At 39.9% G+C, this 10,092-nt stretch overlaps 1 long non-coding RNA gene across 1 annotated transcript; it reads right to left on the bottom strand.

The window, feature by feature from the left end:
• Positions 1 to 5,021: 5,021 nt before the first annotated feature.
• Positions 5,022 to 7,544, bottom strand: LOC104993289. The gene is made up of 2 exons (XR_825810.1): positions 7,178 to 7,544; positions 5,022 to 5,450 (listed from the first exon to the last, which is right to left on the bottom strand). It is a non-coding gene; the product is annotated as an uncharacterized LOC104993289 (long non-coding RNA).
• Between the last annotated feature and the right edge of the window lie 2,548 nt (positions 7,545 to 10,092).

The raw sequence follows: 10,092 nt of genomic DNA on the forward strand, positions 1-10,092 counted from the left end.
ATCGGCCTGCCAATGCAGGAGACGCAAGAGACACAGTGTTGATCCCTGGGTCAGGAACAACCCTTGGAGTAGGAAGTGAAAACCACTCCAGTATTCTTACCTGGAAAATTCCATGTACAGAGGAACCTGGCAGGCTGCAGTCCATAGAGTCGCAAAGAGTCAAACAAGACTGAGCACACATACACATTGCAAGAAACTGTTGCACCTGAGAGGTCCTTGTTTTTGCCTGTTTTTCAAATACCAAGTAGGAATTTTACATGTGGCAGATTGAGCAATATGTTTCAAGGAGAGAAAGTAGTACATAGAAAGGCCCAAAGGTTAAATTCATTGATGATGTTCAGGATATCCATGAATGTATATGTCTGGCAACTTCTTAATGACATGGAATTTTATTGAGATTAAACACAATATCTTTGGCTCTAAAAGGAGGAGTTGAGATAGATTGGATTCTGCCTCAAGTCTGCAAATGTGTGGCCAAATATCTGATTTCTTTCTCTGTATCTTGGATTTTCTTTGTGCAAGAGAGGGGCTAGATCCTTTCTACATCTCCATCCAGATGTCACATGTTTTCATGATTCATGACATCAGGTATATTACATGAACATTTTTAACTTCTCATGGTTTCTACAGTCAATACCAAGGGATTTGTTGGGGCTCTGCCTCATAGGAGAGCACTGGCATTCACCCAAGCTTGTATCAACTGTGGTAATAGAAAATGGCATCAAAGCAACACACAAGAAAGAAGCAGTAAGAACTAGAGTACAAAACCTTTTTGAAAGGTGAGTGGCTCCATGAGATTGCTGTCACCACTGTTTTGAGCCTGATAGTGAAAAAGTTATGAAACTCTCTCTAGTTGAAGCTGCAGATAGAAATTCTGTAAGTTCCCATTCAGTTCAGGCATAGGACTGAATCTAAGTTCCCATTCCCATAAAGGCACAAGAAGCTCAGCAAAATCCCATGAAGAGATTAAAGGGTGCAGGGAATGATCAGAAATAATCAGCCAAGTGCCAAAGACTTTACTAGGTCAACTGAGTATTCAAAAGGGAGACTCCTACACACACACTCTGCTGGCATTTGTTTGAAAAACAACTTGCACTGTTTTTCCCACCTACCTGTCACAGCTCTCACTCAAGTTTAAGAGAATCAATAAACAGATCCTGTGAGTGACAATTAGACAATGTACACAAATTGCTTAGCTATATATATCACTTAGGACATGTTAGGTAGGTAGAATAGGGAAAAGGAGTCCAAAATGGTGGTGGCTAAAAGACAAGGAAGGTCAAAGGAAGGTCCGAGGACCAGAGTGAAAACTTCAGGCAGAACAAACAGCACTCCTGGCTAAGCCCAATTTGCATAGGGCAGGCCCAGGTGGAGGAAAAAACATATAAAAGGAGGAGCCAAAGCGCTTTCTCTCGGACTCTCTCTACCGCGTGCATGCGCGCGCACTCTCTCTCTCTTTCTCTGTCTCTCTTTCTCCCTCCCCACACACTCCTCCACTTTCTTCTCTTTAAGTCTTGGATTCTCCTGCTATCTTCTAAATAAAATGGAGCTGTAACACTGATTTGCCTAAGAGCTGTAACACGGTTTGTCCAAGACCCGAGAGCTGTGATGCGCCGAGGGCTTTAATGTCCATCGCTCCAAATCTTTGTTGTGACGAGACAAAGAACTGAGGAACGTACACTCGCATGACACGACATAACTCCTCAGCCAAATTCCAACATCACATTTATTTATAATTTACCTATTCTAAAGGACAGTTTATGAATGTGTTATTCTTTCATTCCAAGATGCCCTAACGCTCAGGCCTCTGTCCCATACCAGAGACTCACCCTGTTTCACCTAACAAGCATTTCATGTATAATGTACTTGATTTTTCATGCTTTTCTTTTTTTAACTCATCCTTAGTTTAGAATCACGAAATTGCAAGGAATAAAGCTGTTGCAAATGGAAATTGAAAAGAATTAAGCTGTTCAAACACCAGTAGTAGTTTAATTAGCATTGTTGTTCAGTTGCTCAGTTGTGTCTGACTCTTTGCAACATCATGGACTGCAGCATGCCAGGCTCCCCTGTCCCTCACTATCTCCCAGAGTTTGCTCAAACTCATGTTCATTGAGTTGATGACACCAACCAACCATCTCATCCTCTGTTTTCCTCTTCTCCTCCTTCCCTCAATCTTTCCCAGCATCAGGGTCTTAAAACTATAAACTTGTACTAATTTTGAAAACTTTGGCCTAAAAATCTGGACAGATGCACTGGACTTGATTCTCTGACTAAGGATTATACCCAAACTTGTACCACCAACTCATAAAGGAAGACTACCTGAATGGGATTTAACAATATCAAGTAGTGGAGCTAAATTTGTCTGCTTCAGGTATAAACATATCCTAAACAATCATCACTCGTTTCACAATTACAATACATTACATGTTTTGAAGAGCTTTTACACCTACACTTGCACACCATCCTCACAACAACTCTGTAATGTGGGCAAGCCAAGCATTAGGATCTCCGTTTCAGAGATGAACAATCTCAATGACAGAAGGGTCAAAAGGATAGCCAACACTTGAAATTTCGTATCATAGCAGGAACCATAAAGCCGCATGTGTGTGAAGTTGCTTCAGTAGTGCTGACTCTTTGCAGCCCTATGGATTGCAACCCACCAGGCTCCTCTGTCCATGGGATTCTTCAGGCAAGAATGCTGGAGTGGGTTGCCATGCCTTCCTCCAGGAGATCTTCCTGACCCAGGGATCAAACCCGTCTCTTACATTTCCTGCATTGGCAAGGCCATTCTTTACCATTAGCTCTACCTGGTAAGTCCATAATCCTACTTATTAGCACAAAGTTTCATTTGCTCTGCTTCCTCCCCTATTTCTATCTAGTTACACTTGTTTAAAGATGATCTTTTATTACTCCCCCATGAATCTGCACATACAGACCTAACTATTATATTCTGAATACTTGCTGGGGTGAAATTTGTGATCATTCTCAACATTACCAGAGAAGGTTTGCAATGCTTGATTTGTCACTGTGACAAAATAGAACAGCAGCAGAGGTTTTCTGCTCAAATTGGCTATTATTTCAAGAGGAGATTAAAAAGGATAATTTGATATGTGTAAATCTAAGGTGACAGGATGCCCTTGGATTGTCCCAGCTATGAATGAGGAAGCAAGTAGAATGTAATTTATCCTAATCTACCTGTCTTGGATCCAGTTCGTTAAAATGCGACGCATTCTGTTGTTTTTTAATTGGATGCAGTTGCTGTGTTCCAAGATGAAATTAAAGTGTGAGTTGGCTTTGAGAACTTTCTTATTCTGTCACCCTAACAGATAAAAACCCTACTAGAACCATCACAAAGATAATCATAAATCCTTCAAATGATCAAAGGTACAGAAATAAGATTCATTGCTACTGCAAAGCACATATCAAAATCTCCACTGTTGTTCCTCCCAGAAAGTAGAAGACCTAACAGTCTGTTAGCCCTCCTTACTTTGATTCCAGAGAGTTTTCTCAGGGATAAGGCAGCTAATTCTGGTCCCTTTTAGTTTCTGGATCTTCTGAAGGAAGGAAACTCCAACAAAAACTGATGGGGGATTGAGCACAAAAATATTTATGCCCCATTAATGCCTTAACATGAAACTTTAAGTATCACAGCTTGAAAGAGAAATAGTTAACTGTGGGCAAATGTTATCAGGAATGGCCACAGATAGCATCTCTTCTTAGCTAAATGGATGAGGTGGCATGGTGCCACATTTCAAATCTGCATGTTTTATCTTACTCCTATATAAACAGGCACCCTAAGATTAAGGAGATAGTAGATGTTCCCCAGGGATGAAGGGAAGCACACATCACTAAGAGCTTTAATACATATGATGATATTTCACTTGTGCATAATAAGGGAATGGGAGGACAACTTCAATATCATGTCACCTTGGGGATTTGAAATAATCTAGGGGCCTGAAGGTAGATATCAGTTTGTTTACAGAGTTAAGACCTTAGGGACTGATGCTGTCATCTAGAGATCAGCTCAGGTCCCCACACATGAAGGCAAAACTCACAAGGGAGGTATCAAGGGAAATTCCCAAGTATGGAAGTCAGATTTTCTTGAAGAGAGAATGATTATTGAGTTTTACATAAAATTTAAGTTAGATCAATTTATTTTGATCCTGGACTCACAAAATTAAAGCCATGTAATTGTGGGGAGCCAAGCAACTCCAAAGACCTGAATCCATACCTTCTAACATGGGAAAAATGGGGTAAGGGAGACCAGATATTATAGAGAGTGGTTTGGTCTCCTGACATATTGAGAAGTCAAGAGAAAAGTCACTTCTTCCTTCTATTCCACCCAATGTGTCTTCATCTTGTATGGATAGTGCCAGAACTTGAGGCTGGTGTTCAGCCAGTCCAATCTACTTCAAATGACTAGATAGTGTCAAATGACTAGATAGTGTCTCTGCCCCTCTGCTTTCCACATTTACTGTTCATATGACTTTCCAGGGCCCAAGGCTGCCTTGTCTTGCCTCTTGCAGACCCACCAAACACAAACATGGGATGGGAATATCAGTATTCCACATACTAGTAAAAATAATTTGATTACAATGTTTTATTTTATTTTTTCTTAGGCTTCAAAATCTCTGCAGATGGTGACTGAAGCTATGAGATTAAAAGGCATTTGATCCTTGGAAGTAAAGCTATGACAAACCTAGACATCATATTAAAAAGCAGAGACATTACTTGGCCAACAAAGTTCTATATAGTCAAAGCTATGGCTTTCCATTCTTCATGTATGGATGTGATAGCTGAACCATAAAGAAGGCTGAGCACTAAAAAGTTGATGCTTTTGAAATCTGGTGTTGAAGAAGACTCTTGAGCGTCCCTTGGACTGCAAGGAGATCCAATAAGTCCATCCTAAAGGAAATCAGTCCTGAATATTCTTTGCAAGGACTGATGCTAAAGTTTGTTGGGGATTTTCTCCCCGGGACTTGGAAGTGACGAACCTGAAAGAAGGACACTCGGACAGTCTCTTGCAAGGACTGACAAGTTTATTTCTGCAGTCAAGCCTTTTTTATAGAAGTAGGAATGAAGAGCTTAGAGTATACAGCCAGCAGAGTGCATACGGGGTTAACACCTAGTCAGTAAAAATATTTCAGGGACAGCGCGCTCTAAGTGACCCATGTGCTTATCCCATAACCCGTTTTCTCAAGCAACATCCTTAATATTTATTATTAAATCTTGGTGCCTGGCATAACCAAAGGCAGGAGATGTTTTTCTGCCCAAGCACCCCAAGCCGGGGTATTTCTGGCCCTTCTCCATTTTCCCAAGGACTTCCTCCAACCGGCTATTTTGTACTGGGCTTCCCAACTATCCTCCTTTTGTTTTTAATTTAAGCATGGCAGCTGCTAGTTGGACTCCATCGTGGGAGGCACAGAGTCTTGAGTAGAGACATCTAAATCCTATAAGCAATGACAGAAAAAGCAGGGTGATTAATACATATATAAAAATGTTGCTTCCTGAAAACCAAGCTCTAGGGTCTAGAGATGATAGGGTTTTGGTTAAAGTATCATAAAATTGAGTGCTGTACAATTCCTTAGGTACCTTAACTTGAAAATTAGCAACTTGTTGTTTCAACAAATTGATGTCTAAACTTGAGTTATCTGTGAGATCCTGCAAATGCGCTTTAACTTTATCCCAAGGATATTCAGTGCTATTATACGGCATGTTAGTCAGACAAAAAGAAGTAAAATTCCAGTGACAACATATACGTGTTTGGAAAGTCAGTTGCTGCACTTGATCTCCTAAGTGGATAACCACAGTTTGTAACTCATTAATTCATGTTTGTAATTGCTGATCTATTTGAGCTTGTCGAGTCCAAAGATCATGAGAGTCTTTGTGCCAAGCAGTGATAAAATCATGATTTTGTATAGAATTATGTAAAGCCATACTGGACAAAGTTCTTACAGTCACAGTAAAGATAAGGCTTAAGATGCCTGCAATAATCCACCCAATGATTCACTTAGATCACCTAAGCCCAATTTTCAACAATACAGAAAGAAATACAGAACCAGTCCAAGGCTTAGTTAAGTTTACTGGAAGCCATAACTCAGATCTTTGTTTAACTAGTGCAATGCTAGCATTGTGATATGAAATGGTGTGATTAAGGCAGGTATACAATGCACATGCAGTACAATCGATAATCTTGGCCGATAAGTCAATATCAAACTGTCCTACAATAAACAAGTACGGAAGGTGAACACACGATTGAATATAGCCAGTACTATTGTATAGGAAGGTATAATTAGAAGGACGAAACACACCCACAGTCCCATAAACACTAGCGAGTGCTGTAAGGCTGCTGGAATTTTCCAAATGTGCCATTGAAGTGATTGTTGAGGATTTTGAATTATCTTTGCTATTTGAAAAAAATCATATGGCATCCAAAGGTCAGCCCATCCTCCGAGAAATTCTATACAGTAAGGAGAATTAGGTCCATATAGAGTGCATGCTTTCTTAAAGCTAGACAACATGCCAAAATCTAGATTAGCCCAAGTATTTTGGTCTTGGTCAGATCGATTAAATTGCATTGGGAAAATTGATTAAATTGCATTGGGAAAACAAAAGTGCAAGCAGGCATCTCCCAAGGAGGAGCGAAATGATTAGTATGAACAAAGTTAGCAATTGCTGTTACAGGCAGAGCAGAAGGAAAAACCTCAGATTTGGGCTGTCCATTGAATGAAATGACCTCCGTTCTAAGCGGCTTCAGTTTTGACACATCCTGTATATATGTCTCTAAGTTGTTTTTCTAAGGATTGTGTCTGATTGAGCATAACATTCTTATATTTCAAAGCACCTTGCATATCTTGTTCCTTATGCTCATATTCATGTAAAGATTGAATAGTTTTTCACTTTCAAATTAACGTTATGCCCTTCAATTTGTTCTATGATAGCCTGTATGAGTGACCATGTAACCCTTGCCGATATGCTTGCAAACATTATTTTTAACCCTTTTCTATATGTCTAGATTGAGTGTCCCCTCTTCTGGGAACCATATGAATTGTTCCAATAGTATATGATAGCAGTCATTCAACTGATCTCTTGAAACATTAACACCGTTTTGTTTCAAAAAATGATGCATTATAGAAATGAAAGGAATTTTACTGCTATGTTGTCCCATCCTGCTTACCTCTTTCTGCAGGGCTCGTCACTTTGTTCAGCCTTCTTTTCAAGTCCCTGTTCGTGGCACCACTTGTTGAAGATTTTCTCTCCAGGACTTGGAAGCAATGAACCTGAAAGAAGGACACTCGGACAGTCTCTTGCAAGGACTGACAAGTTTATTTCTGCAGTCAAGCCTTTTTATAGAAGTAGGAGCAAAGAGCTTAGAGTATACAGCCAGCAGAGCGCATACGGGGTTAACACCTAATCAGTAAAAATATTTCAAGGACAGCGTGCTCTAAGTGACCTATGTGCTTATCCCATAACCTGTTTTCTCAAGCAACATCCTTAATATTTATTATTAAATCTTAGCACCAGGCATAACCAAAGGCAGGAGATGTTTTTCTGCCTGAGCACACCAAGCTGGGGTATTTCTGGCCCTTTGCCATTTTCCCAAGGACTTCCTCCAACTGGCTGTTTTGTACTGGGCTTCCCAACAAAGCTGAAACTCCAATACTTTGGCCACCTTATGCAAAGAGCTGACCAATTATAAAAGACCCTGATTCTGGGAAAGATTGAAGGCAGGAGGAAAAGGGGACAATAGAAGACAAAATAATTGGATGGCATCACTGACTCAATGGACATGAGTTTAAGCAGGCTCCAGGAGATGGTCAAGGACAGGGAAGCCTGGTGTGCTGCAGTCCATGGGGTTGCAAAGAGTAGAACATGACTTAGTTTCTGAACAACAACAACAACAACAAAACAGTGTTTTATTTAGCTCTTTAAATTGGTGTTGGCACTACCTCTTGCAATAAGACAAGAATTTCTTTGAGAAGTAGTAGAAAACAGAATATATATGATTTTCTTGGTGCCCAGCTGGTCACACTTCATTAATTTAAAGAATACAATCCTACATACAGTTTGAAATTATTCTAACTTTATATATAAAGAAATTAATTTCCAGACACGTTGTGAACTCAAAGTCAGATCACTAATGGCCAGTGACTACCAAATAGGACAAGCTCTCAGACCTTCTTAACACACAATCTTTCCATGAAATCAGATAAAATGCAATGCTACTCATTGAAGTAAGAGATAATTAGTAATAAGATTCAAACTATGCTGTTAAGGCTACAAGTTTAAGCTCTTGTTTTTGTAGAATAAAAATATGTGCTCACTGCACAGGATTCTGTCTTTTCTTGGACTTTGAAAATAGGAAGGCTTATGGAAAATTGGAGAGAATTTTTATATTTGGGCCTAAATCTAATACCTTTTCTCTTCTGTAGTATGCAACAAGACATTGAGGATCACTTATCACCTAATACCTGTCAGAATGGCTATCATCAAAAGACCACAAATAAGGACTTCTTTGGTCATATGGTAGTTAAGAATCCTCCTTGAAATGTAGGGGACGTACATTTAATTCCTAAGTTGGGGAACTAAAATCCCACATTCCATGGAGCAACTAAGCCCATGCACCACAACTGAGCTCTCATGCTCCAGAGTCTGGGCATTACAACTAGAGAGCCCGCATGCCACAACTAAATAGTCGGTATGCCACAATGAAAGATCCTGCATGACACAATGAAGATCCTACATGACATAATGAAGACCCAATTCAGTCAAAGAAATAAATAATTCTTTAAAAAGAATGCCTTGAAAAAAATACCACAAATGATAAATGTCTGTGAGAATGTGTGGAGAAAAGTGACCCCTTGTACACCATTAGTGGAAAAGTAAATTTGCACAGTCACTGTGGAAAACAGTATGGAGGTTTTTCAAAAAACTAAAACTGGTACTGCCATGCTGCTGCTGCTGCTGCTGCTAAATCATTTCCATCGTGTCCAACTCTGTGCAGCCCCATAGACAGCAGCCCACCAGGCTCTGCCGTCCCTGGGATTCTCCAGGCAAGAACACTGGGGTGGGTTGCCATTTCCTTCTCCAATGCAGGAAAGTGAAAAGTGAAAGTGAAGTTGCTCAGTCATGCCAAGCTCTTAGTGACCCCATGGACTGCAGCCTACCAGGCTCCTCTGTCCATGGGATTTTCCAGGCAAGATTACTGGAGTGGGTTGCCATTACCTTCTCTGGGTACTGCCATATGACCCAACAATTCCTGGGATTCCTTAAAAAACTGGTAAGAGAACTGCCATATGACCTAACAGTCCCACTGCTGGGCATATACCCCTAGGAAAACAGAATTAAAAGAGACACACGCACCCCAATGTTCATTGCAGTACTATTTACAATAGCTAGGACATGGAAGCCACCTAGATGTCTGTTGGCAGATGAATAGATAAGAATGTTGTGGTACATATATACAATGGAATATTATTCAGCTATAAAAGGTAATGCATTTGAGTCAGTTCTAATGAGATGGATGAACCTGGAGCCTATTATACAGAGTGAAGTAAGTCAGAAAAAGAAACACAAATACTGTATATTAACACATATATAGGAATTTAGAAAGATGGTACCGATGATCCCACATGCACGGCAGCAAAGGAGACACAGATGTATAGAACAGACTTTTGAGCTCAGTGGGAAAAGGCAAGGATGGGATGATTTGAAAGAAAAACATTGACACATGTACATTACCATATGTAAAATAGATGACCAGTGCAAGTTTGATGCATGAAGCAAGGCATCTAAAGCTGATGTTCTGGAACAGCCCAGAGGGATAGGGTGGAAAAGGAGGTGGGAGGGGGCTCAGGATGGGGGGACATGTGTATACATGAAGCAAATTCATGTTGATATATGACAAAAACCATCACAAAATTGTAAAGCAATTACCCTCCAATTAAAATAAATTAATTAATTTTTTAAAAATTCCACTCCTGGATATTTATCCAAAAAATATCAAAACACTAATCCAAAAAGATACAATGCACCCCAATGCTATGTTCATAGAAATATTATTTACAATTGACAAGATATGAAAGCCACCTA

This window comes from Bison bison, unplaced genomic scaffold (genome assembly GCF_000754665.1).
Source record: "Bison bison bison isolate TAMUID 2011002044 unplaced genomic scaffold, Bison_UMD1.0 scf7180017864238, whole genome shotgun sequence".
Taxonomy (NCBI): Eukaryota; Metazoa; Chordata; class Mammalia; order Artiodactyla; family Bovidae; genus Bison; species Bison bison.